We start from the raw sequence: 22925 nt of genomic DNA on the forward strand, positions 1-22925 counted from the left end.
CAGTTCTGTTCACTCATCGCCGTTACGGCGTAAGCGAATCGCCACAAGTACTCAGGCCAACCACACCCACGAGAGGAAAATTCAAGAGAATCATTTCACCGCAACGTGCTGTGAAACGTGCGGACAACGCAAAACTGCTGTAAGAGGTCGCTGTGATCTATATATGATTAGTGTTCCTGTATATGCTCCCTTCGGGAGCATATACAGGAACACTATAAATGATGGCTGCAGGTACGGCCATACGGTTGAAGCGACAGCGACAATTCTGGGAAGAAAAGGACCCGGGGTGCAGGTGGTTGGAGTGGGAGGGGCGTCTGGAGAGGAGTGCGTCTCGTATTTAGGAAGAGCTAAGCTCACAGTACCGGCGAAGCGAGAAGGATGAGCGTCCTTGAAAATGCCTAGCCGTTATTGAAAGTGCACCAACTCGAATTGCCGCCTCTGTCCAACCAGAGCGAGTCGGTGGAGGAAAACAAACGGGAGAGAGGGTAGAGCGGTGCCTTCAGGCGCGGCGCCGCGAGCAAACGACACAGCAGTCCGTATCCTTTTGATTGACGCGCATATAGATATATATACTCGCGTCCCGCGCGTCAGACGACGGGAGTTGCCACGCAAGCATCCGCACGGGTAAAGGGTGGTCCCTGTGATGACCGACGCGCACGAGTTGCTTCCAACAATGGCGAGGCTTTGGCATCGTCTGCCGGTCGCAGTGGCTGGCTCGGTGCACCATCGAAACATTTGTAGGTTCCCTAATAGTTAAGTGAGTACAACGCTGCCTCGTGACTCATTTTTGTAATGCATTTATCGGCATGTCGCAGATGTCTTCCAGATGGCTGCTGCTTCACAGTCACGCGGTATCACTTACCCATGCTTTGAAAGTTCCACAGCTGCCGAGCAGCTTCAACCGATGAAGTGTAATAATAATTGAAACGTTCAAACACTGGTTTTGTAAAATCGAGGAGTGATAGAAGAATCCGCCTACGCAATGTGCTTTACGTCGTTGTGGCTGCATTGACGGCACTGCGCAAACATAATGGCGAGTGACGTTGTGAAAAGGCGCTACTGCGGCAGTATGCACTGCCAATGTGATTAGCTGCAGTGCATGGTCGGTTTTCACATCCCGCACTTAATTTGCAGTTCTCTTAGCCGGAAAGATAACTTCCACGTGCGATCTATAAAGGAAGGTTACAGCGCTAAGGAAGACAAAACTGAAACACGAAATGCGCATGATGATCGCTGGGTACAGCTCATGTCCTGTGTGCATTCATTGTTTCCGCTTGTTCCATATCGCTTAAGCCATGTCGCATTCCGTAAGTAACCAAGTCGCCCTCGTTAGGACGCCGGATACCCGTTCCTTGTAGCGTGCCATCCGGTGTTTCTTAATATATTAGGTGCCTGAGCTAGACGTGTCATAACATCAGGAGGCCTCGTGTGACCGGGAAAAAGCGGCGACGTTGCGTTGTGAAAAACTTGAACGATCTTTTACGAACAAAGTGAAGGATTGAGATGAGATGCGGAAGAAAAACACAAAGCGAGGCTGGTTAAACAGCCTCGATGTCGCAATAGAAACAGTCCTCGGACCTCAGGTGGGTGAGGGTTTCGCGAAAACATGCGTTGCCTTCCTTCTGAATGGTCACCGAGGCGGCACGTGACAAGACTATTGTTTCTTTTCCAACCAGGAAGTTACAAGACTTCTTTTTCTTGCGAACAGGTCATTCCCTTGCCCTAGGTGGGCACAGCTTGTTCAGCCGAGCAGTTCTCTTCTCCGCACTGCTGCCGTCGTCCACACAAGCGGAAATACTTTCAAAGCTGCCACATAGAGCAATTGATCTCGGCAGCACTCCATGTGGCCGCTGCCCTCCCCTGTGCTTGAAGGAGCGGCGCCTTCTTTCGTTTTCCACAGAGCACAAACTCTTGTGCATTCTTTGCTGTCCGGAAAGGACGTTCTCTGTCGCCGTCTAGTAATTGCTAGCAATTGTCACCCTCGAAAATTAACTTGTTGACAGGAAGACTTTTCTTACCGGTGGCGCGACACCATGAACATGAATATTTCGCACCAGGTTCCAACCACGCACCATGCTGCACAAAGCACAATGGAGGCAAACCTTGTAGATATACATATCGCAGTTGGAGCCAGCAGGTCAGCGTCAGGTCGCTCCCAAATTTGCAAGGCAGGAGTCACGCACCAAACGGATTCGGCGTTTGCAAAATGGCGAGTCGTAACGCCGTGCTTTCAGCGATCTAATACCTGTGTCACACGGGCACATTTGGAAGGCCTTCCAGTCAACGGCCTTTGAAACGCCACAACTCTATCGACTCAAAGGAGCTGTCGCGCTGCTACACGGCACTTTTGAAAGGCCGTTGAGTGGTTCAGGCGTTTCTCGCAAAATTCTGTAGCACTGCGGATCTTTATTTTCGTTTTCATGTCACAAAAAGTTAAACAACATTAAAACCATTTAAAAGCACTTTAATGTCTTTTATGTTTGTTTATACATTTAAAAAATGTTTGTATACATTGCCATACATATATGTTTAGTTTTTAAGTTGTTGAGTAGCGAAACTGCGGCAACGTTTGCGTCGCTGCACGTCGCTGTTGTGGAGAGTACGTGCAGTTCGCACGTATCAAGTGGCAAAAATACTTTGTTGAACAATTAATAACACTCATATATAGTATTTTAGAGCATTTTGGTTTGATTGGTTCTTTCTAACCGTGAGTACGAGCACCCTGTGAACGAGAGGGCATGTTCGCGCTGTTTCCGTTTCCGTTGCTCAAAGGCCATCGAGATTTCGATAGAGTTGTAAGGTGCTCCGTTGACTCGATGGTCTATTGACTCGGCGGCCTTCGAAACCGCCCGTGTAGCAGCTCAAACTTGACCATTGAGTCAACTGACTATCGGTTGGAAGGCCTTCCAAACGCCCGTGTGACACGGGTATAATATCTACTTCCGCTCCGTGATAGAGCATTCACTGCACTGAAACACCAATCGTTGATTCAGGTTACTGACACCTCACTTCCACTACAACCATATATGGGACTCGGGTTACTCACTCTATTTACTCTAAACAAACGCTTGGCGGGAACATAATTTTTTAGAGGGAATAAAAATGTTAACCTGCATCTCATAATACTCGTTTGCAATTTTTATTGAAGAGTGAGAATAACTTTTAGTAAAGCAATGAAGGGGGCTAGTTGGTGAACGTTCATGGTTATATTGCGCTCAGTTTTACACAGACGATATTAAGAAAGGACAGGACGTGGACGGACGTAGCGCAAACTACCAACTGTTTAATAATGTTAAATAACGCGCTTATATACAAGGAGATATGGCGCGAGGGGAGGGGGTTATGATCTATGAACTATGATCACATTCCGTTAACTTGTCATATCTTTTATAACCCCCCCCCCCTCGCGCCATATCTCCTTGTATATAAGCGCGTTATTTAACATTATTAAACAGTTGGTAGTTTGCGCTACGTCCGTCCACGTCCTGTCCTTTCTTAATATCGTCTGTGTAAAACTGAGCGCAATATAACCATGAGTGAGAATAACGTTGGCAAAGATGACATTTTCAGAAATGATATCTGTATTCTTAAAAAAATACTACTGAATTATTCGTCTAAGCTATATGTACTTCGTGCACGTCACATGTATTTCGTTTTAATCTCTCTCTGTCTCCTTTCTGTATTGTCCACCATATTATAGAGCTTTTTATGTTGCTTTTGGGGCACGTAAACAAACGATTAATTCAATTCAACCTTCTTTGAACAAGAAGGCTATATAAAGCGGTGCCCTTATCAAACAAAAGTAAACTTATCTTTGAAGAAGTATTTGCAGATACCTTTGCAGAGGATCCTCAATATCAGCGATAGCTTCTGTGTCAATTGTTGCATACGTGCCACTATTTGTAAAGTTTTTCTCTCTGCTAGAATTATCTATCTTCAGCAGGCACTGTATTGCACACGCGAACACATTCAAAAATTTCACCACATCTTTGCTACGTTTATCTGGTGTTCTACGTGGAAGCGAACATCAAGAACAAATTTGTTTCTTCTACTAAAGAAACGTGGTCTGTCACTGTGTCACTTTTTTCTTCTGCAAGCTGTATCACGGTTCATACTGATAAGAGATGTTAGAAACTCTTTTCTTGGTTGTCTTTTAAACAATTGCTAGCAGATGCCATGTCTGATTTATTTTGTCTCTTCAGCCATTCGCGCTCGTTACACGGTCATGGTTCTTGCTTAGGGTTGTGACGTCCTATCGGTTCCTCAGGGAAATATTTTCGCTTGAGTACCTATCTAATGTCAAAAGGAAACGTCTTATGAGGGACCTTATTGAGAAAGTGTTCGTGGTAACACTGTATCCGTTATTGTTTCAAGAAGGACGTGGCAAGACGTTCTCAAAACGGTTAGAAATATGTGGATACCGGCGAATGTTAAAAAATTTTAATTCAAAAGCATCAAATGGCCTATTGAGCAAAAAAGCCGGCATCTCTAGCAGCGAAGTAGCGCCTTAATTCTCACTGGCTGTGACGTCACGTCACCAGCGCGCCTCGACGGAGCAGAGTGCGTAAATCGGAGCACCTGCGGTGCGATAGCGCGCCAAGTGCTGTGTGAGGGGAGAGGGCATTGCCGCGACGCCACGTCACCAGCGCGCCTCGACGGAGCAGATACGGCAATATGACACCGCGGGGTGAGACGAGTTGTCGTCGGCGAGGCAATCGCGAGGCACGCGTGCGGGCGCCGCCGTCTCGCTGTGGGATTCCGGCACACGGTCCGTATCTCCCCCCCCCTACCCCCTATGATGTTCAAAGCCGACCTGTGCACTTTATGGAAATGGTTGTGAAAATACGTGATGTTTATAAGACGATTGATTGCGATGAAGATATGATGCTATGATCTGATGAACATATAAAACGAGTAGGATCTAGGATCACAAACACATATTTAGGCTTGTAACCAAGGTGGAAATAAAGGAGGGAAAAGCATGATTAGCTCATTGGGTACGAAACTTGGCTTTGAGCATAGGGTTGTAAGTTCAAAACTAGGCAATGTTTTTACACTGAAGCTGTTAAGGGCTGCTTTGCCCACTATTATGTCCACGCGTAGAAAAAAAATCGTGAAGGTAGTGCAAATCCGGATCGATCCGCGGTGCAGGTGACGCAGGCGTTGAGCACTCCCCATGCGTGGGCTGATCCTCAAGACAGTACAATACCGGACGGACCCGCGACGGAAGTGAAGCAAGCGTTATACATTCATCATAGGTGAGCCGTTCCCGAAGATAGTGCAATGCCGGGCCGACCCATGGCGGAGGTGAAGCCGGCGTTAAACACTCCCCATAGGTAAGCCGTTCCCGAAGATTGTGCAATGCCGGGCCGACCCATGGCGGAGGTGAAGGCGGCGTTAAGCACTCCCCAAACGTGGTCTGATCCCGAAGATACTGAAATGCAGCGCATACCCACGGCGGAGGTACAGTTCGCCATTAAGGGGCCCACATACACAAATTTCTTGGGTGAGTCACCTAAGAATGCTTACGCAGTAACAGCACAAACGCGATTTCACTGCCTTTTAGGCCGGCAATCCTCTCTGTCTCTCCTTTCCTTTCCCCTCTACCTTCCTACAGCGCAGGGTAGCCCACCGGATGCGTTTCCTGTTAACAGTCCTGCCTTCTCTCTTCCTTCTCTCTCTTCCTTTTCTCTCTTTCTTCTCTCTCTAGACGCTGTGTGACGTAATATCGGCCACGTATACCCTGTGCACCACCTTACGGATATCGCAGATCGGCGGCGGAAGGGACGCACCCGGCGTTTTGTAACACTAGCATACACGTCAAAAGCAATAAACGAGAAGGAAGGGGGTTAACCAAAGGGCCCGATTTTTAATAATCACATCGTAAGAAGCCCACAATGACACCAAGGAAAACATAGGGAAGTAATTTTCTTGTGTTTTCCTTGGTGTCATTGCTTGTTGGCTTCTTATGATACGTCAAAAGCAAGACATACAGGTGTCACGGCTGCCCTTGATCGCGAGATATGACAGATCATGAATTCCAATTCATAAATCGTAGCATGCGTCATACAAAGTGAATAGTTAAAATTGTGATTTTTTAAAGTTTTCCCTATTAAACAATTATGCACATCGATTTCGCGGGAAAGGAATGTATTGCTCTTCGATTAATTCAATTCGAGGAATAGAATTTGCCTAGGTGTGAAAGTCGATTATAAATATATTGTTAAGGTATACAAAACATACGCCGATGGTAATATTGTCCCCTTCTAATCACGAAAAGCTCCATCTCCTGTGAGGAGAATATCAAAACTTAATTTCGAGAGAACATTCTTCAAGATGGGAATACTGAAATTGTTGCAGATACGACTGAAGATGATTGCTGAAGTAAGCGAACAGCGTATTCGGATTTCCGAAATCCAATGTACACAGTTCCAATGAATACTTGAGAAGCATACTGTAGAGTTTGATAACGGTTGTTGGTGACGGCGGCACAAATTATAGCCGAAATATTTTGGCAGGCGGTATGACAGCGTCGTGCCGACTGTGTGACGACGAGGACGGCGATGATGACAGTGTGACAACGACGCCAGCCTTACCACGACACCGTAATAACAGCGGAATGGCGACAGCGTGATGAAGATGGCACGACGACGTCTGTGCACTTGCGCTTTCTTCACTCAAATGCTTCGCGAAGCCCAGACACAACTTGACCGTTCGCTTTAAAATCGGGCAGGTCTCGTGCAATTAGGGAGCATGTCTAATCGATGGTGTGGTGAGCCGGCAAGCTGAAAGAGGCGTGCGTCTCGAGAAATAACACTCAGCGGACGTCAGCGAAGAAGGCGCCCCTGCAACCATCTGCCAGGTGTGGCGGAGAAACGCGGCGCAGCCGCTACCGTCGTCCACAACATCTGCATGTTCAGAAGCCACAAATCTCTCGCACGATAGCACGCGTCACAAAAGGTTAGTCGGCGTTCAGCCGTGAACGCACCTCTGAACTCGTTCGGTTGTGTCTTTGTATTGACACAAAACGTCGGCTAGGGACCAGCACGAAAACTGGCGAGAGCACAAGAAAAAGAGCAAAAAAAAAAAACACGCAGAAGCTCCACTGAAGTTGTCTAAGTACGCGTAAGCATTGCGCCACTTGCTCATCTTTACGAAGCGCGGTGTCATTATCAACCTTATCAAACTTGATCCAACCAGTATGAACACTTATCAATCCTCATCGGTCGTTATGAACGTTATCGGACATGATTCGACTTTTCTCAACTATTATCGCTCCTTATCAACCTTATCAGAATTTTTCCGAACATTATGAGCCCTTATCGCTCCCTAGCACCTTATCTGTCCGCGTCGAATCATTATCAACCATGATGTGTGACAGATAGCCCCTCATCACTCCTTATGGACTCATCGACTGCTTATCTGTCAGTGTTGGGCGACGCGCAGCGCATGAGCCCTCAGAGATCGTTACCATGCATTTCGCTCGGTGAAGGAACGCCCCAACCGATGGCGCATCCCGCGACTACCGAAACGCATCGCGAATGTGGCGTGTTTCGCATTTCATTTTCGAGGTCGGAATTTTCCTCATATCTACAATGCCCCAAGTCGGCTCTACGCGTGGTCTTAAAAATGGCTTTTATTCCACCATCACCAAATCTGTTAACAAAACCTTCATACTATGAAATTATTCTCGTTCGACATTTGTACTGCCGGTACAGCACATTTATTTAGTTCAGACATATCCACCTTCTGGAAGCTCGGGTATCAGTCGGTATGACAATCAGCTTCTGAAAGTTGGGTCGTAGGTTCGAAACTCACCACCGCCAAAGCTTTTCCTTTGAATTCATTTTGTTTTTAAAGTAATTTCTTTAGAGCAATTCGGCTTACGTGCAGACGGACGGACAGATTTCCTCGTTGGGTAGGCACAGAAATCCTAACGCATTTAAGAGCTATTCCATATAAAACACTGTTGCGGCCTATTATTTTTTCCGCGTATCCCTAACATATTTCGCACAACCTCTATGCCACGGCGAACGCTTCCGCATGCGAGAGCCTCTCGTTTAAGCGGGCTTTTGTAGTGGGCAGTTTTGTTCGTCGTCTCTTAATGCCATCCGGCACATTCAACGAGACAACGAACCGGAGCTCACAGACCGTCTTCACTATGCAACAAAGAAGTGCGTGTTCAGCTGGGTACGTAACAGGTATACACACGACGGCCAGTAGCCCGCCGTCGCGTGCCGGCGGCTTCGCGACGCTAAATTCGCGCGACACGTGGCCTCTGCGTTGCTTGACGTTTAACCTTGGCGTCCGCAAGCGAGCCACCGCCGCGCCTCGTGATTCTCCATGGCGCGCACGGTAGCCGACCTCGCAATTGAGCGCCGTCTTTTTTTTTTTCTTTCTTTGCGAGCCTTTTTGCGAGCCGGAACGTGGGCCGGAAACGCTGCGTCCGTCGGCCTCTCATGCATGCCAGTCCATGCGTGAATATAGCGGTTTCTCCCAGCGAAAGAGCAGGGGAGGGGTTGGACACACGAGGGCTGTCCAGAAAATGGCGCGGCGACTAAACACGCGCTAGCCGTCAGGGACCGAAACTTCCTGCCGTATGAACGGATGCGCGCGAACCCATCACAACGGCTACAACAAAATCTGGGTCGTTCGTCCGTGTCCAGGAAGAGAAGTTTGTGCGCTAGTACTGTTCATGACAGCGAGTGACCGAAGCTCACAGAAACGACGTCTGCCCTGTGGTTTCTGTGCGCTGTCTAGGACCGTTACCAAAAGGCTCACCAGAGCGGCCTCTGACCGGAGCAAGAGGAAATGGCGGCGAATCGAGATGCCGCACGTATCATAAGCGAAAGCAGTCAGTTCATGACAGACAGAACGTACGAACGAAAAGAATTGTGCCTCCTCATCCACAAGAGTTATCTTGCATATGAGAACATTCTTTTAATGTCAAACGAACGCTGCTGCGCCAGTCGTGGCTTGACTCCCACCGTATATTAAATGAGTAAGCGTTTATGTGTGCCTACACAACGAGATCCCTGTCCGTCCGTCCCGTAAGAAGAATGCAATGGCTCATACCCACGTAAGACAGAGGCTACAAGCGCTCAGCAAAGTGAAGCGAACAGTGCATACATTCATTGAAGTCACCCAAAGAACACACAGAACAGCATACGTTTCAATAAAGAACAAGCTCGAAACAAGCACCTAAACCGCCAATAAAGCATTACATACCCCCCTCAACAAATGTAGCGGTGCTTTTGCAACAGCTACGCTGGACGTCCAGGATCATACGGACCGATAATAGTTGTTAAGGTTCGGATAATCTTAAATAAGGTTGATAACGACCTATGACGGTTGATGAGGGTTTACACATGGTCGGATCAAGTTTCATAACATTAACAGTGACACCGGGCTGCATAGAGATGAGCAGGTGGCACAATCAATGCCTACACATACTTAGACATCGGCGCTCTTTGGCCATACTGGCCCTTGCCCCATAAAACATCAAATATCATACTTAGACATCTCCCAGAGAAGTTCCTGCTTGTTTCCTTTTTTTTTCCTTTTAACGAAAAAGCGTTAGGTGGCTCGTTGCAATGGCTCATACCTGTGGTCCAGTGGTGGTCCAGTCCAGTGGTGCAAAAAAATCAGTAGTGCAAAAATATCATCTTCCGGAATGGCTCATACCCCCGTAAGCAAGCAAAGATGCACTGGCTGAAAACGAATGAAGAAACGAAAGAAAGAACGAAAGAATGAACCAAAGGAAGAAAGGGTGAAAGAAAGGAAGACGGAGGGAAAAAGATAACGAAAGAAAGAACGAAAGAACCTGTAGGTAGATAGGTAGAGTATTAGGTGCTCCAATGTGTCGTTGAGGAGGTCGACTTACAGCGTCATACGTTCACTTCGCACTGCGGCTCGTTATGCATTGCAAGAAGTATGGACCCTCCACTCGTATACCGGAATGCATTATCACCCGCCGTGGTTGCTTAGTGGCTATGGTGCTGGGATGCTGAGCACGAGGTCGCGGGATGGAATCCTGGCCACGGCGGCCACATTTCAATGGGGGCGAAATGCGAAAACACGCGTGTACTTAGATTTAGGGGCACGTTGAAGAACACCACTGGTCCACATTTCCTAGTTTCTCCCTACGGCGTGCCTCATAATCATAAAGTGGTTCTGGCACGTAAAACCCCATAAATTAATTTAAATAATTAATACATTGTCACGCGTGTAGCAAGCTTTTGAGTTCACGTGTTACAGGAGTGTAATATGCTGCCGAATGTTTGTTATTCGTTGTACAGAATCTCAACGCACACACAGGTAGCAAGAGAAAGCTTTTCTGAAAGTGGGTGTGGTAAGGAGCGCCCTGGCACGCTACAAGATAATCCGCACAACGACTAGCATAAGGTGATCGCATATTGGTTGCAAGGACTACCTTATGGCCATCATTCGGCACATGATCATTTCTGCATAGTCTTGAATTACAACCAGAATACACACATCGTAATATTTTGGTGAAGGTATTACTTGCACTAAAGCTATTTGTATTGCTGTCAGGAAGAATTGTCGTAAATGTTCCTGTCGGACTGACCACGAATGTGGTACGATCGACCCTTGTGAATGGAATACAGGCAAGTGTAACATTTTATTTTTAATTCACACCTAATCTGCTAAGAAACACAATGCTCTCCTAGATCACACTGAACAGGAGTCTTAGAGAGGGATAAAGTGGCGGTATCGCAGCTACTCTGAAACTCTGGCTCGGATCGGTAGTTTCAAGATAAGCTTCAACAGAGTTATGTAATTCAGTACTAGGGATGAGCGAATATTCGAAATTTTGAATGCGAATCGAGTAGTCTTTGGCTAGTGGCTTCGTATTCTACTCGATAGCTAAGTTTTCCTGCACCTGTTCTTGCGAAGGAGAACCATTTCTGGGGAGAACGCAAGAAGCAGACGACTTCTTTTAAATAACTTGGTAGCTAGCATAAAAATATGTCGTCATAATAGACGCAAGCTGTTTTGTTATTTACCAGTGCCGCCATCTTTGTATGCTATAAGACGATGACCCTCACTACTTTACACCTTTAAGAAACAAAACACCTGTCGTGCATCTGGTGATTTGTTATTCCTTTGTTTTGTTACGTACGCTCATTGCCATGGTGCACCAGACGGTGTACCTGATGGTGTACCATCGTCGTGGTGGGGCTTTGCAGTGGGAGTGCAGAAAAAACCTTTGAATAATGAGGAAATCAGTTGTTTCCTTGTTTACAAGCTCCTCAGTTACCGGATGTCCTGTTGTGAATGGCTTTATATGTATGTGATAATAAAAATATAATTAAGACTCTATATTATTAAGCAGACTGAACGTAACGTTTCTATATTACATCATTTAAAAAGAAAATATGCTTGTTTAAGCCCATTTTATATCAAATACTTCTATTCAACTCGATTCGGAAGTTGTGCTGTTTGAAACGCTCGTATTAAGTGTAGGTATTTATTTGATTCCTTATACGGTGCCGCATTCTTGACATATCTCCTCGAGACACCAAATAGCATTTAAATAAATGAAATTATCGTCCGATTTTAGAATATGCGCTGTCGAAGCAGGGCTGGTATTTACAAAGCAATTTACGTTCATACGCGTTTCTTGCCATTTGCCAGGCACTTTCGCTAATAATATGTCCAGCATTACGATTGCCTTGAATTTGCTTTTAAGGATAAATCTAACGAAAGAACGTTTTCCGAGTACTTGCCCAAATGGGCACACCATCCGGAATGTATGTTCTGCGTCCTTTTACTGCAACTACAGCTAAAAGCTCGAAACAAGGTTTGCGCTGTCCATCGTTCCATCCGTCCTTCCATCCGTCCTTCCATCCGTACGTCCGTCCGTCCGTCCGTCCGTCCGTCTACCTATCCATTCTATTACGCCGAGGAAAACCGTTGTAGTCATCTACTTCATTCTGTCGTCACCAGGCCGCCTCCTTGTAAGCAGCGTCATCAAAGCCACTATACATTTCTCGCACTGCAGATAAAAGGAGCACCACAGCGGCTTATATAGCACGGCATGTTGACTCACGAACACAGCTGCTGGCCTCCTATCTGTTGCATGTTATCAAATCATAAATCGCGGCATGATATTGTACAATGTATGCATTCTGCTAACATGTCTCTCTAGCGCACACTGATCGCGTGAACGCAGATGGTAACGTTACAGCGCGTGATATCCGTCGGTTAGAGCTCCTAGGGTGGAGATGGAGCACCTATGTTCTCGCAGAGCATTACGTGGGAATTCATAGTAAGTTTGTTGCAGCGCAACACAAGACGAGGACAAAAGAAGGTATAAAATGACGACATGGCGCTGTAACAAACTTGCTATGAATTCCAACCAACTGGCCCAACTTGCTGTTTTGATGCAGTATATTACGTGGGAATTACGGACGTAGGCCAAGGCACGGGAGTAATCAGATAGGCTCTTAAAACAAAAATGAAAAACATGCGGATGCAACAGACTTGTTGGAATCTATTTGAAACAAAACTTCTGTAAAGGGGTTAATTAAATGCCTAGTGCAACTAACGGCGATGCGTAGAATATTGTGTGCTTTCACCCTGTGCAACGTCTAATCTCACGGAATGTTTTTTTTTTCTTTTTATTCACGAAGAAGACCACAACTTTATTGAAATGCAATATTTCTGTTTGTGCACTGCGTAGTTCCCAAGCTACGCTAAAATGCAAACTTTAAGTCACGCTGATGCACAATGTGAGACTTATACACACAAATTAAAGAAGTGCACGCCCACTACAGCCAGCCGTCACTCCAGAGCACTCCGGGCAATCGCAGGGGCGAACTTCTGACAATTCTGCTGCCTTTTTTGCGCAACTCACGGAAATCGAGGGTCTGTAGAGGTGAAGCTATGGATGGATGATTTAGATTGCGTCACAGCGGGTCACAAGCATTGTCAAAGCAGCTTATCGTCCTGTCTCAATGGCACGTGCACTCTCTTCAATGAGTGAGGATGACGCCAGCACATTAGAAAAAAATCCAACTGTATTGTGAAACTGGCATGCTCATGACGTACAGCTGACGTCACACTTTGCACGGCTGTATAAAAAAGTGCGGACTCGAGCCAGCCACCATGGCCATCAATCCAGAGCAGCCTTGGCAGCCGCAGGGCGAACTTCTGCTGGTTTTACTGCACTTTATTTCGCAGGTGCGGGATTAGCACTCTTGATTATTACAACTATACGTACACCTAGCTCCTGGATTGATCGGTGTGCGCCTTGTTTAAAGTTCTGTCTACAAATGAATAATTCTTAAAGGTAATGCCTAACGTGTCGACTTTAAACCTTCCAGTTAGTCTTTCAACGTTTATCTATGTAAGTTACTCAAAGTGAACCCTCATCATGAAACGAAAATTTGCAGAAGAATAAAAATGGGTTGGAGTGCGTACGACAGGCATTGCTAAATCCTGACTTGGTGTTCCTGACTTGGTGGCTTACCACTGGTGTTGAAAAGAAAAGCATACAATCATTGCATTGTGCCGGTGCTAACGTATGGGCCCGAAGCTTTGAGGTTAACAAGCGAGCTCGAGAACGAGTTGAGGACCGCGCAAAGAGCTATGGAACGAAAAATGCTAGGCGTAACTTTAAGAGACGGGAAGAGAGCTGTGTGGATCAGTGAGTAAACGGTACAGCCGATATTCTAGTTGACACTAAGAGAAAAAAAAATGGAGGTGGGCAGGTCATGCAACGCATAGGGTAGATAACCGGTGGACCACTATAGTCACACAATGGGTGCCAAGGGAATGGAAGTACAGCCGAGGACGGCAGAAAACTAGACGGAATAATGAAATTAGGACATTCGTACGCGCAAGTTGGAATCAGCCAGCGCAAGAGAGGAGTAATTGGAGATGGCAGCGAAAGGCTTTCGTACTGCAGTGAAGATCAAAATAGGATGATGATGACGAACCTTTGGACCAGTGTTGATGTCAAACAAGAACTAAAGGTTGAAGGTGTGAAAATAATCGGAAAGGAAACCGGTTCCTTGAAGCACGTGATGAATTTTATAAACGAGATATTTGAGGAATTTGGAAGAGTAATGGCTGGCACGAGGAAGGAAGTTGTCGAGGTTAAAACGGAAAATCAAGCAATTAGGAAGGAAGGCGATCGTCTATCTCCAGAGGCAACATAATTGCGAAAGGAACTGATAGAACTGCAACAGTATATGCGGAGGAGCAACATTGAAATAAATGAAATTCCCGTAGCCAGAGATGAGTACCTTATCGTGACAACCAAAGCCATTTCTATTACATTGAAGGCTGATATCTCAGGGTCAGACACTGACGTTGTCCATCGCGGCCACTCAAGGGACAACACATGACGTTAATGCTATTGTTGCGATACAACAGGCGCTTATGAGACATAGCGCAAAGTAAGACGAAGACGTACACCTGGGCTTGGCACGGGCTGGTTACCACCTTTGTCTTTGGCTGCACTGCTCTTATAAACACAGTGTAAATAGTCTATTTTGTCTGTGTCTTTCAACATATGACATTTCGGTGGAGGTTTACGATCCCTGTCCTCGTCACGGAGCTCCGCAGCGGTCGCTATATCGATCTCGCTAACATGTTCCCTGGAGATAAGACCCCATCATCGTCAGCTGCGACTCGTCAGACTACTCCATTCATGACGCTTGCCCACGCTCGCGACCTTGCTCCGTTTTCCGGCTTCGTTGGCACTGACGTCGAAGAGTGGATCAACCTCTATGAGCGCGTCATCACTAAAACAAGTTGAAAGCAACGATCATGCTCGCTAACGTTGTTTTTCACCTGACCGGCACCGCTCGCGTGTGGTACAGAACCCACGAAGGTGACTTAACAACTTCGAACATTTTGAAAGAAACACTTCGCGAACTGTTCAGCTCCCCTGCGGGCGGCGGGCACGCAGTCGCAGCAGAAGGCACCCTTGCAACGCGTGCTCAGAGCCCTACAGAGCCCTACGTTTCATACATACAAGACATCTTGACTCTTTGCCGCAAAGCTGACAAGATGTTTGAAACAAAGTGGCCCACTTATTAAAAGGTATCGCAGACAACGCCTTTAACTTGCTGGTTTTCGGCATCGTTTCAAGTATGGGCGCCATTATCAAAAAATGTCCCCACTTTGAACAAGCTAAGAGCCATCGTATCACGCCCCACATCGTGCGCCTACCCTATACCGCTGCTACGTCGACTTGTGAGCACCAACCCCGCCAGCCAATCTCATGTATGACAACCAACTCGCGCACTTCGCCGCGAACTCGAGGCCGCTTATTCGCCATCCTACTCCGCGACGCTCACCGATCCATCACCAGCCACGATTGCTGTCATCCAGGCCACTGTCCGGTAAGAATCTCCTTCGCGTCAGCTCCGCCACTTCTCTTCGCCGTCCATACCGCTGCACATCCGGCCGGAAATTAAGCAACTGCAGCTTTCAGAGGTGAAGCTGCGATGTCGACCTTGGCCTCGAATCCTCTGCTTACTTTGCCCATGAACCAGAACCTTCTTGAAGTTGACGTTGGAGGTACTGCTGTCACTGCGATGATTGACACAGGTGTACACCTCTCCATTGTGAGCGCTGCCGTACGACGGGGAATTAAAAAGCTCCTTACTCCTACAACCACAGGCGTCGTCTGCGTTGCGGATGGCGGGGCTGTTCCCGTCATGGGTATGTGTACAGTACCCGTAAGCATCGCCGGCTGCCAGTCTGCTGTTCTTTTTACCGTGATTGCTGTCCATTGCGTGCACGACCTCACTCTCAGCCTCAATTTTCTCTCAATGCATTCAGCTCTTATTGACTGATCCGCCAGCGCCCTCCCCCTCGAGCTGTCTATTCTTTCGGATACTTGTGGTAAAAACTCCAGCCACTTAAGCACCACCAGCTTCGTTCGACTGCCGCCCGGATAATTATCAGATATCAAACTGTCGTCCTCCCAGCCCCTTCATTATGGAGAGTATCTCATCACTCCGCTGACCGACATTCCACTGCATTATAACGTCATCGTACCTGACACAGTTCTGGCTATCACGGCCAACCAGACTTGCATTCCGGCCGTAAACTTCAGTCAAACCAAGCAAATTGCACCTCACGGAATTTTCCTCGCCCAACTTGAGCCTTTAGATGACCATCAAGTGGCGGCTTTCTAATTTAGTCAAGAATGCAAGACCTGGTATGAGCAACATTACTGATAGAATGGTGTGCCAATATAACAGGTATATACCCCATGCCATAGAGCATGGTGTGACATGTAGCATACATATACCTAAGTTTATACGGCAAACATTCGCTTGAAGGGTCCATATAAGTGCTATCGCAATAAAATTCAATGCACTGAACTAAGTGCAATATGCTCTTACTATTTAAAATGAGCGTCAGTACAGCTGCAGCAAGGATACAAAGTGTGCAGCATATTAGTTTCCATGCACAAGAAAACGAGGCGTCAGAAAAAAAAATGTAACACTGTTTAAATTATGCTTATCGTGCTTTGATGTTTCGGAAACAAACGATCTATGCTGTTTATTCCTAGACAAAACGTTAAATATGTTGCTGTATAAAATTCATTACGATGTATAGTTTGCATGTTCGACTGGCGAGTTTGATTAGCAATCGCATCTCGTAGCAGAGGTAGCAGAGCCTTGAAATGAGATTCTTAATTCACCGGGACAAATACACGTGTAAGCAGACAAGAACATACTGCAACTAAATGGTCGCGCGTACAGCGCAACGTTGAGGCGTCGTATGCTATGCTGTCATGTCATATGCCCTCTACACAGAATTTGACGTTATTGGCATATTGGTTAAATTGTTCTCTCCATAAAAGCATACCGTGTCACAACTGTGGCGTTTTCGTATATCGTGAGCACGTTGTACACAACAAACCAGTAAACTGGGACGACATTCAATGGCCATGTCTCCTCGTGACGAACACCTCGTAGTATTTACAACTAGCAGTGCGTGTGGATAATGGAAAGACACGCAATCGAAAAGCACGTACGATCAGCACCTGAAGTCCACGTGAAAGAAAATTCGCGCAGGAGTTCCTCTGATCGTTGTGCAAGTATGCGTAAGCATTGTGCCAATTGCTCATCTCCAGGCAACCCGGTGTCATTACCAATGTTTTAGAACTTGATCCGAGCAGTACAAACCCTTATGAACACTCATCGGTCATCCCCTATTCATGTTCGATATCGAACACGATAAGGCAGGTTTAATTAAGGCAGAATTCATCACGACATTCGAAATTACGACCATTGTTGTTAATTAAGGTGATTAGGGTTAACTTAGCGAAGCTGTTTCGGAACCCCCACTACATTTGCCGAGGGGGGTATGCAGTACATTATTGATGGTTCGGATGCTTTTTTGCGAGCTTCTTCTTTATTGAAACATAAGCTGTCCTATCTGTTGTACGGGGGATTTCAGTAAATATATGCACTGTACGCTTCACTTTGCTGAGCGCTTGTAGCCTCTGCCTTGCGTGGGTATGAGCATTGCATTTTTGCCTGCTTAAAGTGGTATGAGCTATTATTCATTGTCTTAAGTGACGGACGAATTTCACGTTGAGTAGACATAGAAATGCTTGCGCATCTTTAAAAAAAACGTCGCTTTATTAGCAACCTAGCGTGTCAACAAACGCACGAAAACGACAGAACCAAATCTGAGCAACGAGTGTTTATCTGCCTTGTTAGCGCGTCGGCGCTGATGGTACGTAGCTTTTGCGCAATCCACAATCTCTACTCGATTACTCGCACGCTGTTCAGGGCTTGTTGAGCGACCGACGCCATTTCCTAGAGCGAACCACAAAATAGCTCTCGCACCCGCAGTGGTTGCCTAGTGGCTATGGTGTTGGGCTGAGCACGAGGCTGCGGGATCGAATGCCAGCCACGGCAGCCGCATATCGAAGGGGCGAAATGCGAAAACACCCTTGTGCTTAGACTTAGGCGCACGTTAAAGAACACCAGGTTGTAAAAATTTCCGGAGTCCCCCCGTAGACGTGCCTCATAATTAGATCGTGGTTTTTGCACGTAAAACCCTTAATTTAGTTTTAATTAATAGCTCTCCCGGCTCTCGGTGAACTTTCAATAAAAAATTGCTGCGGTGGGTGCGACGTGCCGCCAACCGGTTGGTCACAGTCGCAGAGGCGAGGGAGTCGATTTCTGTCGCATGCGACCGAAATCGCATCATGTGAAGCGGCCCTTCAAATCATGACTGATGCCGCCTCATCAAGGCATGGGTCATACATCTCGGCTCTTCCCTCGCATCGTGCAGCATACGGCGCACTGGGCCGCGAAGTGGTCACACTTGGATTTTATAGAGAACATCGCGGCAACGGCGACGGCGGAGGCGACCGCGGAAGTTCGCCTAGAATGTCCATATAACTGCTACCGCAATAAATCAATCAGTTTAAGGGCCCAGGATAGCCCGAGGCCTTAGTGGTCTGAAGGAAAGGAAGAGAAGGGTAAATTAATATTATTGACTCCGCAGGTCATCCTCTTCAACTAAGTTCCAGAGTGCGATTAGAGCACCGTGTGTGTCGCCTGCAGTGAACAGCTAGTCGCTTAGCATAGCAGCATGTTTATTTTTATTTGCATACTTATTTCTTAGCAATTGTAATTTAGCATATTTTGTTCATTATATTAATGGGCCAACAGAAACGTTAGCGATTGAAGAAACAGATAAGTGCATTTAAGTGTTGTGCCTGCAAAACCGCTATTCCAACGCCGCGCTGTCCGACAGAGTAACTAGGACTTTCCGTGCTCTAACCCGCCTTTTCCACTTCATCATGCGTCAAATATAAAGGAAGGTCTCATGTTACGTATTCGATAATCTCCAAACCAGTGCAAGCGACTGAAGAAAAAGAAAGAGCTCAGTGTAAACAACTCTTACTGCCGTCATAAAATTGCTTTATTTTTTTCATTGCGCAAATTGAGAAACTTATTTTCTTGTTTTCGGCAATATTCAGGCCATCCTTATGAACTGCCTCGTGGCAACGCGCCATATTTTGGCAAGTGACGGAAGAAACCGAGGCGTATCGTTGACCTCGGTGCCGGCATATATTAAAACATATGCGTCTAAAACAAACAAACGCAAAATATTGAGATGTCCCTGGCAAGTCTCCAGAAACCCATGCCCACTGTTTGTAAACACGGCATACCCGCCGCACACCTCGATAGCACTGGAGTGACTTTTACATCTGCGTCTTATCTGTGGAAACCTGAATCCCTCTCTGCACCGCGTGGCCAGGGCTCCCGCACCACCAGGTGCCTTGTTTTGCCTTGTTGTTGGTTTTTGTTCGTATTTTTTCTCTCTCAACGATGCCGCGCACTTAATCTCCCGAGTGCGTCGCTGCTTCGCGCGGAGGTCAACCTACTTCCTTTGAATTCATTTACCCCTCCAGTATGCTAACACATGTATTTGCTCAATTCTAATGCGCATTTTGTTTTGGTTTTCCGAAAGAAGATTTACTGATTACGACGCGCGCGTTGTAACCGAGCCCAAAACCAAAACTGCAATAGTGACACGCTGTTACAATAAAGATTGCTGTAATCCAATCTAATCCTTTAAGGTTACTCGTAATGGCCCGTGTATTAGCGCACCGTCCTTAGCTCTGTGCAGAAAGAAAGAGATCAGCTTAATCGGTGACAGTCTATTGCGTCGATAGGCTCGGGAAGGCGTCTTTGCGCACGCGATGTGACCAGGATGTACAGGGTGTCTTAGCTGTGATGCATCGCGTTCGTAGAGAAGATGTATCTTCTCTACGATGTACCACTGGTACCATCTGGTACCGATGGTACCAGATGTACCACTCTACGCGAAGATAACCAAGTGCATGACCTAATAGTCCTGCGGAAACCTGCAAGATGGAGAGAAGTAATTAATAAGGGGAAATGAGACTTCCACCCAAACGTAGCTAAGTGCTACAGAAGCCTATACGGGTTCCTCGAAACACAAGCCTCGCAATTGAAGGAAAATTCCTCCTGGTTCGGGACTCGAACCCGGGACCACCGCCCTTCCGGGGCAGCTGTCCTGCCATCTGAGCTAACCAGGCGGCTAGCAAAGCAGCTCCACCCCTTTGTAGCACTTAGCTGCGATTGGGTGGATCTCTGATTTTCCCTTTATTGATTACTTCTCTCCACCTTGCGGGTTTCCGCAGAACTATTACGTCAAACTCTTGCCTTTGCCTCGAGTTATTGACAAATTTGACTTTGCCCTCCCATCAGCTACCCACCTGGATAGCTGAATTGGTAGAGCGGCTGCCCCGGGAATGCGGTGGTCCCGGGTTCGAGTCCTGGACCAGGACGAACTTTTCTTTAACTGCGAGGCTTTTCTTTAGAGGAACTCGTACGTGTTTCCTTTGCAGCACTTAGCTACGTTTGAGTGGACGTCTAATTTCCCCTTAATAATAACCAAGTGCATATTGTTCACAGTCGAATAGAGTAGCTGCCAGTAATTTTGTAACTGTCACTCAATTGTATAGTTCATTGCAAATACATCATCATTTAGTTACCGCTCTGTAGGCCATGCTGTCAATGAAGGAATTGCTGGAAAAAGAAAGAAAGAAAGGTATGAACAAAATAATTAATGGCGGCTGCTCTACTTGCCTGTGAACAATATATACTCGATTGTTTTCGCGTAGAATGGCCCATCTGATGCATGATGAGGCATCTTGTATATACTTTCAAGTTTCCCTTAAAAAAGTTACGCTGTTTTATATGTCAAAACGACGCTGTGATTATTAGGCACGCCGTAGCCGGGATTCTGGAAATTTGGACCACCTGGGTTTCTTTAACGTGAACCTAAATGTAAGTACACGGGTGTTTTCGCCCCCATCGAAATGTGGCCGCTGTGGCCGCGATTCAATCCCGTGACCTCGTGCTTAGAAGCCCAACATCATAGCCACTAAGCAACCATGGCGAGTCTTCTCGAAAAAAAAAAAACTTGGTAGTTTGCGCTTGCTCTCCTGTGTTTTTGTATTTGCTCGATCCAGTCTGTCTTTTCTTGCTTCTCATTTTATTTTATTTCTTTTTGTTCTTGTGCACTACATTAGGTATTGTAATCCACACGTTGGCTACTACTGCAACTGCATGTGCTGGGGTACCACTTTCAATTTTGTACGCGCTTGACAAGTTCGTTGGATGCCGTAGTTTACAAGACGTCGAAGAAATGCAATATCTCAGGATTCCATCCCAGAAGAGGTGATCTGGGCTCTTGATAGTGATCTCGAAATACGGATGTCTGATAGCAGGTCTTCGGCGACACAGATGCAATAGATTTTTTTTTTTTGCCAAGGCAGGAAAACTTGCTATTACTTGCTCCCTTACAATGAAAACGTTATCAGAAAAATCTAGATGATTGCGTTTCTTCTGAAATAACAAAATAACGTGCGCCTCATAAACGATATTATCGCATTCCTCACTTCTGTCCCGAAAATTGGCACATGTTAAAAGGAAGTCGCGTAAAAATTCAGTAAACATGGTCGTTTCAAATGGTTGAGCTCTAGACCAACAATACATCGCTCCGTCGGACGTATATACAACACAAAATGCTGACGGCATCTCTTGCTATACACGGATAGTGTGCGTACGTCTGGTTAAATGTCTGTCAGATGCAATGCATGCTGAGGCGTGGTGCAGTCAGAATGTGTCAGAGTGTCTTGCCCAGCAACAGTGACTATAGGCTCACAATTGAGGGATTATTTAAATTTTTAACCAACTTGTTGATTTACTGCATATGCAAAAGATAAAAAATTATCAGCTATGCAGTTATACACACAAATAAGCGCACGAAGGTGACAGCTCTAGAAGTATTAGTTTTTTTAATTACTTTTTTTGTACGACACGAGAAATCATGCGAAGAAAGCACCTGTTTTTGTAAACAACTCCGTCTTCCATCCTGACATCTATGCCAAATATGTAAATATTCTCCTTAAGCTACTTCTCAACCACTATGAAATGATAATTTCATTTCATTTTTTATCCTCTTTCCACATAGAAAACAGAAGGAGGCCGAGACAAAAACTGAAGGTCAGCTTCTCTTGATGGGAGTTCTGAGGCCCTGTTACAAGGCAAGCACCAAGCACAGTCAAGAAATAATAGAAAATATTGAACATATGCAATAAAACATTGCGGAGTAATTCTCAAATAAACTGGCATTCACTTAAGATTCGAAAGAAAGTAAACATGTAATACAAACATATAAGATATAAAACCGCCCAAACTACGAAAAGGAAACTACATGTGCCGTTGAACAAGCGGTGCGCCTGGTCAATCCTCGTCTACTAGAGGAGGACGTTCACGTGCTATCGGGGTACTCTCCAAGCTGTCAAAGACCATGACTGACACGCTACCTTTTCCTGATAAGATAGCGTTGCGAAGGCTTCAGCAGAATAAGGATATTGTTGTTCTGCCAACAAAGGAAACACTACGGCCATCCTTGACCGCTGAGACTACGTCACCAAGATGACGCCGTTGCTTCAAGACGACACAACCTATACCAAGGTGAGCCGGGACCCAACGAAAAAAATAGGATTCGAGTTACAAAAGCTACTCACGGAAGTATTGAAGTTTGGGTCACCTGAAAGCAAATACCTGTATTACAAGTTACTTTGCCATAGTGGTTCGGCGCCTACAATCTACGGTTTGCCGAAGGTTCACAAACCTGAGGTCCCCCTCGGGCCAACAGTAGACTTCACACGATCTAAGTTGCACGAATTATCCGGCTATTTGCGCCGTGTCCTACGCCCCTTGGTAGAACGCACACCCACTTATGTCAAGGATTCCGCACATTTCATTCAACTTGTAAGAGACATCACCATCGATGACGATGAGTTGATGGTCTCTTTCGACCATGTTTCTCTTTCTCTTTCGTCAATGTTTACTTGCGTGCCCTTCAATTAC

Source organism: Dermacentor albipictus, chromosome 3 (genome assembly GCF_038994185.2).
Source record: "Dermacentor albipictus isolate Rhodes 1998 colony chromosome 3, USDA_Dalb.pri_finalv2, whole genome shotgun sequence".
Lineage (NCBI taxonomy): Eukaryota > Metazoa > Arthropoda > Arachnida > Ixodida > Ixodidae > Dermacentor > Dermacentor albipictus.